The sequence below is a fragment of the Sorex araneus genome, chromosome 5 (assembly GCF_027595985.1).
Source record: "Sorex araneus isolate mSorAra2 chromosome 5, mSorAra2.pri, whole genome shotgun sequence".
NCBI classification, from domain to species: domain Eukaryota; kingdom Metazoa; phylum Chordata; class Mammalia; order Eulipotyphla; family Soricidae; genus Sorex; species Sorex araneus.
In genome coordinates this window covers 45,836,404-45,848,443 of record NC_073306.1, presented here as the reverse complement: position 1 = coordinate 45,848,443, position 12,040 = coordinate 45,836,404, and positions in this window count along the sequence as shown.

Below are 12,040 nucleotides of genomic sequence, written 5' to 3'. Positions count from 1 at the left end.
GTCCCACAGAGCAGCCTGACCCAGTCCCCGGCCTCATCTGCCCCCTGATGGAGGGTCTGCCATAAAAGTTCCTTCTCTCTGGCTGGCCCCCCAAATCTTGGATCTCCCCAATGCAGCAGCATGCCCTTGGGGACCTAGGATGCAGGGGGGTGGGGCAGGTGGGGAGGAGACGGGTTTTGAGGTCTGGGCGGGGCCTCTTTCCTCTCTGCCTCTCACAGGCTGCTCCAGCCGGTTCTTTATCAGGCAGATGCAGATGGGATGCCCGCTGCATGGGGTTCTTTTGTATTTGTTTTACTTTATTTTTGCTTTTTTTGGACCACACCTGGCAGTGCTCAGGGGCTGCTCCTGGGTCAGTGCTCAGGGATCACTCCTGGTGGTGCTCTGGCCACCTAGCTGGGCATGGGACCTGGCTCTCTCACATGTACAGCACGTGCTCTGATCCTTTGAGCCATTTCCCAGACCACCATGCTCCCCGGCCCCCTCAGGCTTCAGCAGTCTGTGGGAGGCGCTAGTTCACCAGAAGGGAGGAAGCTCATTGTGTGTGTGGGGGGAGGGGTGCCGGCTGATGGAGGCGGTTCTGCCCTATTGCTTCACCCGAGGAGGGCAGGCTCATCCCCGGGGAAATCTCACCCGCAGCCCCGCTCTGGGCAGGAGAAATGAAAATTATTCTAATTCTGAAGAATAAATGTCAGAGCGTGGGAAGGCTCTGAGCTTGTGAAAATAAACATTATTTTTAGGAAGGGAAGGAGGGGGTAGGGAGGAGGGTGGGGCTCAGGTGAGAGGGTGAGGGGGGTGAGGTGGGAAGGGAGGGGGGACCTTGAAGGTCTCTGCCCTCCCTGCAATGTGTGGGAGTGGGGTCAGGCTCCGTGGCTGGAGCATAGCTGCTGGGACAAGCCGAGCTGTCTGATGAGCTCTGATTCTGCCGCAAGGTATCTTCAGGAATAATTGAACTGGGACAGTGCTTACAGCCACTCCTGGAAGTGCCTTTCTCCTCAGAGCTTCTCCTCAGAGCTGCTCTTCAAAGCAGGCAGCGTCTGTTCCTGATGGTCCTTGGCTCTTTGCTTGCATGCAGCCCCCCACTTCTGGTGGCCCCTTAGCTCTGAGGTTGAGCGCCCCTATAGGGTTTACCCTGGATGTCCTGGCATCTGAATGTGCCACCCTCTGACCCCTGGAGGGTCCTAGGGGTGTGGTGGAGCGGGAGTGACTGTCACCCTGAGAGGCTGAGGAGGTCTCAGTCCCTCCATGTCCCCTCCTCAGATGCCCTGACCCCTGAGCCAACTACCATCTCCTGTTTCTGGGGCGTGTGTGTGTGTGTGTGTGTGTGTGTGCGTGCATGCATGCGTGTGTGTGTGTGTGTGTGTGTGTGTGTGTGTGTGTGTGTGTGTGTGGTGGTGGTGGGGTGGGGGTGTCCAAGGTATGCCCAGGGATACCTTGATGAAGAAGATACCTGGGTGCAGGTGAGATGAGGAGGGGCCCTGGCAACCAAGAGAGGAGCTAAGAGCCCCCGAGACAGTTCAGGTGGCCTGGCTGGAGTCAGCAGGATGGGAGTGGACTGAGGAATTCTCACTGGGGCGTCAAGGGAGTTAGAGATCACAGCTGCACCCACCCTCTCCCAGACCATCCCTCAAGTTAGGGATGGAGTACGGAAGAGACAAGGAGATAGGCAGGGGTGCATCATTCCTGCGGAGAACAATTTAGGAACCAGAAATGTATTTCCTTATTTCTGCCAACCTGGAGAATTAGGCCAATTGCTGCTGCTGCTGCTTCTGTGCCCCTGAATGAATGAATCCACCTCGGGACAAGGCAGGCTGAGGCCCTGTGAGCAGCTGCACGCGTGAGCAGGGCATGATGTAGAGGGTCAAAGGTAAAGCCACACTGTCAGAGAGGTGGGATGCTGGAAGGAGTTTGACTAAGAGCACGGAAAGGCCAGAGTGAATATTACCAGGCATTGCCCTTTCAAGCCTGGCCCTGGCCTAGGCCTGACATGGATTCCGGCGGAGAGTGGGTCCATGGCACAGTGGGTCTTAAAGGGTGACTACGAGTTCTCTAGGGAGAGGAGAAGCACTGAGGTGTCACAATGGACAGCACGGACAGAGGCAAGAGGGACAGGCTGGGGCAGGCTGGGAGGCAGTGTGAGATCTGCTTGTACTGAGAGGCTGGGCAGAGGGGCAGCATACTGGTTTTCTATTGTTTCAGCAAATAACACCGCTTGGTAGCTTCCAAGCTCCCGGTTTATTACCTGAGTTCTGTAGGGAATGAGGGGGACGCAGGCCCCAGAGCCTGAAACCAGGGCGGTGCCGGGGAGGGGGACTCCCTTTGCATGCTCCTGGGGTGTTGGCCAGACTCAGGTCCTTGTGATCATGGCACTGGGGTCCCTTCCTGCTGGCTGCTCCTGGGGCTGCTCCGGTGCCAAGGCCACTGCATTCTATGACTCTCTATGACATTCTATGACTCCACCTCATCCACTTTCAAATACAGTGGAGGGGTGTGTGTGCATGTGTGCGTGTGTGTGTGTGTGTGTGTGTGTGTGTGTGTGTGTGTGTGTGTTGGGGTGGTGGTGGCATGAGCTTCTCTTGCATTCAAATCTCATCCCAGTGTCAGAGCGAGTGTGATTAGGTTGGACCCAGAGACTGGGCTACTGCAGGGTCCATGGCCTCAGACCCACCTGCCAAGCGCTGTGCCTGGGCCATATAAGATGATGCAGTTGGACCTCTGGGATGGGAAGGCATTGATCCTTCCTCACACACAGAGTGGGTGGGGGATGTCAAAAGCAACGTGGGTTAAATATTCAGGAACAAGGACCTAACAAGCTGTTTGCTGACCCCATCTGATTTGGTCCTCATACCCACCTTACAAGTTAGGAAGGATTGCACCCATTCTACAGGCAGGAAAACCAAGGCAGGAAAGAACTAGGGGAGGATAAACAGTGACTCAGGAGCACAGGGAGGGTTTGGAAACCATCTGCAAGCTCAAAGCGGTGGCCTCTGCCGCTCCCGTGATTCTGGCACCTTCCGTTCTTGGGAGACAGTCAGTGCCCCACGACAGTGCTGAGCATGCTGGGAGGTTTGAGGCAGACGCTGTCACTCTGGCCTGTGACGCCTTTGGGTGGGGTGGCGGCTGCTTTACCTCCTGGTGATTGACGGGCCCAGCTGGAGGGTTTGCTATCAGCAGATATTAGTGGAGCGGGCAGAGCTGAGTCGTGGGCCTGATCATTCCTGCTCCACATGGCGTGTGGGTGGATTTAGAAAATGAGTTAAAAGTGCCCATCTCTGTGTCAGACACAGTCAAGTCTCAGCAGATGACATGTTTTTCCTCCCTGCGCTGAGCCTGTCTTTCTCTTTCTATGTCAGGACCGTCTCCGTGTGTCTGGGAAGTGGCCAGTACTCCCCGGCACAGTAAAAGCAGTCTGCAATTTTCTATAAAAGATGCCAGTTTGGTGCTTTTACAATGCAGATTTCTCTTCTGCTCTGACTGCTCTAGAGTTGGAGTAGTGAAGGCATCTGAAACTCACTTTCTGGGGATCCAGCTGCCCTGTCTGACTTCCTGGGGTCAGGTGGGGAGGCACAGCAGGGTCTGAGCCTGGCTCCAGCCGGGGTCCTAGGCAGAAGGGGTCATCCAAGAAGGGGTCTGCCATCTCTGCCTGGCGCGGGCAGGCTCTTCTCCTGTTCCTGCTTCTGCACTTCATCTGCTGATAGTGTGGTTTTAGCACATTTTTTATGAACATTTGGGTATCTCCTGCATTTATTTTTCAGTTATTTGTAGGGGGAATAAATCGTCTTTACACTCTAATAAAATCCTTGTTCTGCAGCCTCGGACAAAACCCAGCGGACGAGAGCAGGAGCCAGGCTGAGAGTTAACACTCACTCATCCAGGACTTGCTGTGCAACTTTGGGAAAGTTGCTTCCTCTCTCTGGGCCTCAGTATCTCCTACCAAGTCTCTGAAAGGCGAAAGGCGAAGAGCCACCCATTCACACCCACTGGGGCTTATGCCTGTAACAGCCCAAGGGAGGAAGAGTCAGTAGCCACCAGAGGGCGGGTGAGTCACTAATCAGGCTCTAATCAAGCCTTAGCCCAGAGCTGCTGTTGGCTTTGAAATAGTGAAGTGATGGCTAGAGGCGGGTGAGGGGGTGGGGTGGGGCAGAGGGCAGAGGGCAGAGGGCAGGGCTGCAGGTCCCAGCACCTGGGGGGAGGCTGAGAGTCCCAGTGGAGCAGACTCCGGGAAGGCTGGGGGAGGCAGGGCCAGGAGGGCCCCATGGTGGTGAGAAAGGCCAAGGGAGCTGTGGGAATCGGGGGAACAGGGGATGGAGGAGGGGAGAGGAAGAGGAGGGAGGGTCAGCCAGGGGGCTTCTTGGGCCGCATGTGGGCTCCGGCGTCAGACCCGAGCCTGGCGCCCACATGTGCCCTTCCACAGCAGGACTAGAAATGTCTCCACCTTCCGCATGTTTGGGGGAAACCGTGGCCCGGAATGGTTAAACCTGCAGGAGGACAGGCAGGAGGAGGCAGAGGTGGAAGCTCCAGCCCCCCACAGAAGTTGAGGGTGTCTATGGGGCCAGCTCCAGCCACTGCTGCACGTAAAGCTGCCCAGACCCTCACAAGGGCCTGATGCGGGACCTCTGGACGCCCCCACCAGAGGGGCCTTTGCAGCCTGGAAGGTGGAGTGGAGCCCTGATGTCCTATGCCACCCCGCTGGTCAGCACTGGGGCAGCTCTGTGGTTCTCTTGGAGGGGTTCCTTAGGAGCCTCAGGACCTAGTTCCAGAGGTCTGGGTCCACAGCTCATGCACAGAGCCCTGCACACTGACCAAACTCTCCCTGTCCTCTTTCACCCCACCACGCCCGGAACCAGCCCTTTACAAGCTCCATTTGGGAACTGGAAAGACAGTACAGCGGGTCGGGCGCTTGCCTCGCATGCAGCTGACCTGGCAGGTTTGACCCCGGCGTTCTGTATGTTCCCCGGAGCAACGCCTGGAATGTTCCTGGACCACAGAGCCAAGAGTAAGCCCCGAGTACAGCTGGATGTGGCCCCCTCCCCCCAAAACGAAACAAAACAAAGAGAAAAGAAAGAAGAAAAGGAAAGAGCTGCATTTCCCAGGGGAGTTCCTTCTTTACCGAGGGCACTCCCCGCCATGAGAGCACAGGGCAGCAGGGCCTCGTCTTTTGCATCACTTGGGAGATAGATGAGTCGGGACGGCGGACCCAGTGTCTGTCTGTCTGCAGCTGCAGGGTTTCAGCTGGGGCTCTGCAGGCTTCTCACCGCACCCCCTCACCCCTCAGGGGCTGGCCCAACCCCAGTGGCCCAGACTGCCACTGATCTTCCAATCAGGGAGTCCTAAAGAAACTCAAATGTGATGGTCCTCAGGGCCACCTGCAGTGGGCTCGGAAAAAGAGTCCCCAGGAGAACGTGATCACTGCATAGTCAAACCCAGCTCTGATTCGGAGTCCCCCGGCCTCGTCCCTGCTCTGGTCTTGGTCTCACAGCTCAAAAAATCGATGCTTTTTGCTATTTCAACATTGTCGCAGAGCAGTAGAGGGAAAGCCATCAATAGGGTGTTAAAGATCTTTCCGATGATGTACATGTTCACTGTTATGAGGGCTCTCGGCGACTGGCAGTGAGACAGCACCGATTTATTGTGGGAGCTGGGGGAGGGGAGGCTTGTTCAATGAGGTTGTCCTGGGGGAACCAGCCCAGCTACGTGGCTCGGAAGGCAGAGGGTGAGGATGGCCAGAAAACTAGAATCCCTAGAAACAAAAACAATCACCACAATAATCATCTTTAAAGGCAGAGCTGGGCAATATGTGATGTTGTCTTCCTCTTGCGTTTTGTCCAGACAGTAGGATGTGCCAGGGAAAGAGTCCAGGGGAAAAAAAAGCACCTGGCAGACTTGGCATTATAACTGATCTGGGGAGGACCCCAAGTTCTAGCAGTCTCCCCAGGATGGTCCAGGGAAAGGCAGTGGTTTCAGAGTTTCCCCTCAAGCCAGGGATGGAAAGAGAAGTGTTGATGTTCCCACCTAGATTTTTGCCTCCTAGAGGGGGTGTATTTCAGTGCAAGCAGCACCAGATAAAGAACAGCTTTCCACAGCTTCTCTGAGGGTGCCTCATGGTCTAGAGAAGGGGTCTGCAAACTGTAGCCCAGGGGTCATGGGACCTGATGCCATTTTTTATAAATAAAATTTTATTGGAACAAGGGCCACCCTCTTAGCTCACACCCTATGTAGAGTTAATGTCACACACCTACAGGGTTAAGGAATTACAATAAACACTGAAAATATGCAAAGCCTGAAATATTTTCTATATGGCCCTTTATAGGACAAAGTGTGTAGACATTTCTTCTAGACACTTGCTTGCAGGAATTGAACATATAACTTATGCAGATATTTGATCTGCATTATTATTATTATTATTATAGGGTTTGGACCACACTTAGGAGTTTTTAGGGTTTACTCCTGGCTCTGTGCTCAGGGATCACTCCTGGAAGTGCTTGGGGGAACATATGTGGTACTGGGGATTGAAGTGGGGTTGATCATGCACCTTACCTCCTGTACTATCTCTCTGGTCCAATATAATATTAATACTGAGAGCAGACACTGGTTTCCAGAGGTGACTGGGCTCCCCTAGATCTAGAAAAGGCTGCAGGGCAGCCACTCGGATCACCAGGTGGGAAAGGGCCACCCCAGGCTGGCCACCTTCCTCCTCTTTCTTTTTTTTAAAAATTTATTTAATTTTGCTTTTTGGGCTACACCTGGCGATGCACAGAGGTTACCTCCTGACTTTGCAACTCAGGAATTACTCCTGGTGGTGCTCAGGGGACCACATGGGATGCTGGGAATCGAACCCGGGTAGACCGAGTGCAAAGCAAATGCCCTACCTGCTGTACTATCGCTCCAGCCCCAACCCTCCTCCTCTTTCTCCGGAGGGAGAGTCATCAGGCTAACACAGCTCACCTAGTTGCATCTGAATTCTGCACAAATAACAGTCTTTTTAAAGAATAAGTTGATCTTAAATATCATGTGGGTCATATTAATACTAAGAAAATATTTTTAACTGCGTTTCAAATGTAGCCGAGTTGGAGTCCGCCTTACATTTTTCTTCGCTGAATCTGGCAAGCCAGCCCTTAAGCCATCTAAGAGGAAGCGCCCCGGGGAAAAATCTTTTGTCTCAGAATAGATTTCAGACTCCTCAGCCTGGCTTTTGAGTCCATCCTTGGCGGACTCTGCAGCCTCCACCTGCCCAGCCTGTCCACGTGCCCCAGCGTTGCCTCAGGAGTCTTTGCTGGCTTCCTTTCTCACTCCCGGTTGCTCCGCTGCTCAGTGCTCCCCGTCAGACCTTCTCATCCAGGCCTCCCTCTCTTGGCCAGCATTCAGGACCCTGTCTCACAGGTAGCACCCTGGCTGAGCAGTCCGTGGGGCGGGGGAGTGGAGGCAGACCTCCCCAGTGAGGGCCACTGAGCAGGGACTCATAAAGATGACTCTGGGAAAAGTGCCCCAGACTCAGGCTTAGAGGCTTCCATCTGCTCCCCAGGGAATTCTTCCCTTTACCCCGCCACTGGAGCCTTTCACTGGCCACGCCTCAGACCAGGAGAGTACGGACCGATCTTGGGAAGGTGGACAGGTTTCCTGCTCCCGTGGAGGTGGTAACCTCCCTGGGAGAGAAACCAGCGCCAGCGGTGGGAGGGGGAACAGCAGGGAGAAGGGGGTGAGCTGAAGCCGCCTCAAAGTAGGTCTGTGCGGTTCCATGACTCCAGGTTGCTTTTAAATGGGATAAAATTATCCTCTAATTTTGTTTCTTTCCATCCAATGCTTTAAGGGAAAAAAAAAACCACCTACTTGACATTTTAGGACAGGGGTGGAGGGGGAGAAAAGTGAGAACCGCAATCATCCGTAGAAGTGCAGGATGGGAAAATCTCAGTGCACCCCGCATTTGGTACCTCTGCATGTCCCTCCAAGGAGAGCACGGGAGGCGGAGAAGCAGAGCAGCACTGCCCACGGGCCCTCCAGGAAAAGTGGGCCAGAGTCTCCCCGTGTGGCCTTCTCTTACAGGAAGGAGGTTGGCCCCTCCTCACACAGTCTCTTTCACCCTCACCCCAGAGTGGGAAGTCCTGAGAGGGTCACTCTCTTTAAATGGGCATCAGATTCTAGACCATGCATTTCCTGAAGGCCCAGGAACCGATGGGTCACACCAAACAGTGCACATTGATAGGCCTCCTTGGCCCAAGTCCCTGTCTGATTATTATGTGATCACACAGGCAAAGTGCCTCAGTTTTCTCATCTGGAAAATGGAGATAGTGGCCGTAATCAACCCACTCCCCAGAACTGTGAAGAATTCAGGAGTTTACTATCCAACACAAAGAAAGCATTCAAGAAACGTTTGTGACTACTATCATTGTTTTGTTATTCTTAGATGAACTGCAGAGGCATTGAGGAAGCTTTCCTAACGGTGGTGCCGCAGGGGTGTTTGATCCTGGGCTAAGGGGGAGGAATGGAGTAGCTGGCTTCTTGTTCTTCTGACACACAATGACCATGTTGAGTCCTTTTTCCTCTTCCCAAGTCTTTGATTTTAAAAAAAATTTGGTGAATGGGCCTATGGTCTTATATGATCATTGAAATCCTTTTCAATGGATGACTTTGTGAAAAGAAATAGAATATCAGGCACTCCTTTAAGCAGGATAGACACTTCTTTTGTAATCTTTCAAATGAACCAGGAGAAGCTGGTGATGAAGTGAAGATAAATCACACGCTTGGCTCATTATAGAGTTGAAACTATTTGGGTCTTCCTGTGCTTTATATATCCACTTGTTAACGCAATGAAGTATTTAGTGAAAGCACTGTGGGCAAAGTTATGGTTTGGAGAAATGGAAATCACTCATTCATTCATTAATTCATTCACTCCTGAAACACACAGTGAGTTAGCTCCAGGCTCTACACCAGCTCCATTAGTGCACACTGGGAATACAGTGGAAAGAAAACAGATGGGGGCTCTTCCTTACATATGCTCACAATTGGAGGCAGGTGCAGGTAATGTGCAAGCTATCAGCAGGTTGATTTTAGTCATAATGGAGGTAATGGAGATAATGTCTGAGGATGACGTGTCAGAACAGACCTGATGCTCTGGAATGTGGGACCGGGGAGGGATGGATGATAGGATCATCAGGGAGGACTTCTTGGAGGAGATATTATCTGAACTCAGGACTAAACAACAAGTGGGACCTAGTCAAGTAGTGATGGAGAAATGGGGAAAAGAGACACAGTGTGTACATGCTGTACAATAGCTGGGTTTGTCCAGGGAGTGAGAAAAGGCCAGGCAGGATGGAGCTGAGTGAGGGTGAAGAATTTGGTAGGAGATAAGGTCAGAGAGGTAGAATTGCATACACTAAAAGAGTGCACCAGCACATAGTAGGTCCAACTATACCTTCTTCTGAGAGTACATAGGTACCATGAGTTGGTGAGAGACAGGTGGCCAGTGAGAGGACCCTGAGGGTCCTTCACAGTACTATACATTTCTGAGTTAGAGGCTTAAACACAGTTTGCTAGCTTTAGTAGGGCAAATGCTCTCACTTCCAGTCCACTTTTGTTATTAATTAATTTATCACAACACTTCTTTTCCCTAGTGGGTACAAAGCTGTCCAGAATTTTGACCAGCTTCCCAGAATTATGGCCAGCTTGTGTGAGATTTTACTCTATTTACGAAGATCAGTATAAATTTCTCCATGAAAATGGAAAAACTAATTAAAACTCAGGCTTTCTTTTCTGAGTGTTGGACTTATCTGACAGCATGCTAATATTAGCAGATCTATAACTTCAACAGAGTTTCCTTTAGACCCTTGGAAACTCCTCTCATTTTGCCCCCCTGCCCACAGCTCTCCTGCTTCGCTGGTCAGAGACCTCTGGCTGGCCCTGTGTTTCCCAGGTCTTGTCCTAACCTGAACTTACATGACTGAAATCAGAGTTAAAGGAAAGGAATCTCAGGCCTTTATCTCACCGATGGGGAAACTGAGGTCAGAGAGGGGAAAATGCTTCTCTAAGAAACCCAGTTGGAATGTCCTCTGGGACAAAACCTCTCCAACATTTCAGAGCCACAGGCCTTCCCAGGTATGCAAAAGGCATTCTGCCAATGCCTACAATTTACTCATGAGTTGTTTCGTTTGAAAACTACTTGTGGATGGCCACCAGGTATCAGGGACTGGCAAGGGACAGACAGAAAGAGCAAATAAGGTAAAATATCTGTCCTCAAGGTGAGAATGTGAACAGAGGCAGACCAAGAAATAGGCAGACCAGAAAAAGTCATATCATCACCACTTTTATCACTTTTATTATCCTCACCATAATATCACCATCAATATCACCACCCCACCCTCATCACCACTCACACCACCAGAGCACCACCACCATTATCATACCATCATCACCATCACTACCACCCGCATTATCCTACCCACCACCATTGTTATCACCATCATCATCACTACCACCACCATTATCACCACCACCATCACCACTACCACCATCATTATCACCATGACCATCACCACCACTACCACCATCATTATCACCACCACCATCACCACTGCCACCACCATCATTATCACTACCACCACCATCATTATCACCACCATCACCACTGCCACCACCATCATTATCACCACCCTCATCATCACCACTACCACCACCATCATTATCACCACCACCATCACCACTGCCACCAACATCATTATCACCACCCTCATCATCACCACTACCTCCATCATTATCACCACCATTATCACCACTACCACCACAATCACCACTACCACCACCATCATTATCACCACCACCATCATTATCACCAAGACCATCACTACCACCACCACCATCATTATCACCAAGACCATCACCACTGCCACTACCATCATTATCACCACCCTCATCATCACCACTGCCACCACCATCACCACCACTCACACTACCACCATCACCGCCATCATTCTTATCATCACCACCCCCCACATTGGTTATCATAACTGCCACCACCATCACCTTCCTCATCATCATAACCACCACCACAGCCATTATCACTACCATCATCACAATTATTATCAACATCACCATCACAGTTCTACGAGTTGCAAGAATGCAGTGTGTGTCAGAGGGCAGGATTGAAGGCTTAGCAGAGGAGACACATGAAACTTACCGAAGGTGCTTCTCAGGTAAAAAGAAGGTAATCCAAGATAGAAGGAACATATGGGCAGGGGGTTAGATGGGAGAAAGGGCAGCACCAGAATCAAACACTCAGTTAGTTACCATATAGAGTGTGAGGGGTATGGCTGGGATGGCCTGGGCAGGTAGCCAGGACAGCTCAGGGTGTTTGGATATCTGACCCAGCAGCACCCCGTCCTCTCTCCATCCTCTTGCTAACATCCTTCCATTCCTTCCCTGCTTGCCTCATTCATGTTCTCTGTAGTTATAGTTGGGCTGCCAATCAATGACTTCCCTACCAGGGTAGGAATGAGAAAGTAATTCTGAAGTGGCCAATCATAGCTTTACCCACATACATTCCACACCCCATTCACAGGCAACATACTGTGATGGGTGTGAGGTATGTCAGAGTCCTTGTCTGAGGCTTCATGAAAGGATGCTGGTGGGGACTCTCTTCTTGAGGCTGCCTAGTGTGTCTTCTGCTGTGGTCAATCTAAGGGGCTGGTCACTTGAAAGAGAAGATTAATATCATGACCTTACATCATGTCCATGTCAACAGGTGTTCCCCCAGGCCTGTCTGAGAGCTCTCTGTGCTCTGGTGACCATCTTCCTGATCACACACTGCCTGGGCCTGGCCCTGCCTAGCCACCTCAGCCCCTTTCTTCCCAGCCCTCTTGCTTTTCCTGACTCATCTGAAGCTCAGCCTTCTTGCCTCTGTGGAGCTTCCAAAGCTCTGCATTGCTGGGGAACTGGGACACCCTCATGGCCTAGCTTGGATCTCGGGAAGTGGAGGCATCGCTCCATTATTCATTAGGCAGACTTTTCCCATCAAAGGGCCTGAAACTCCAGAACTTTCCTCCCTGGTGGCCCT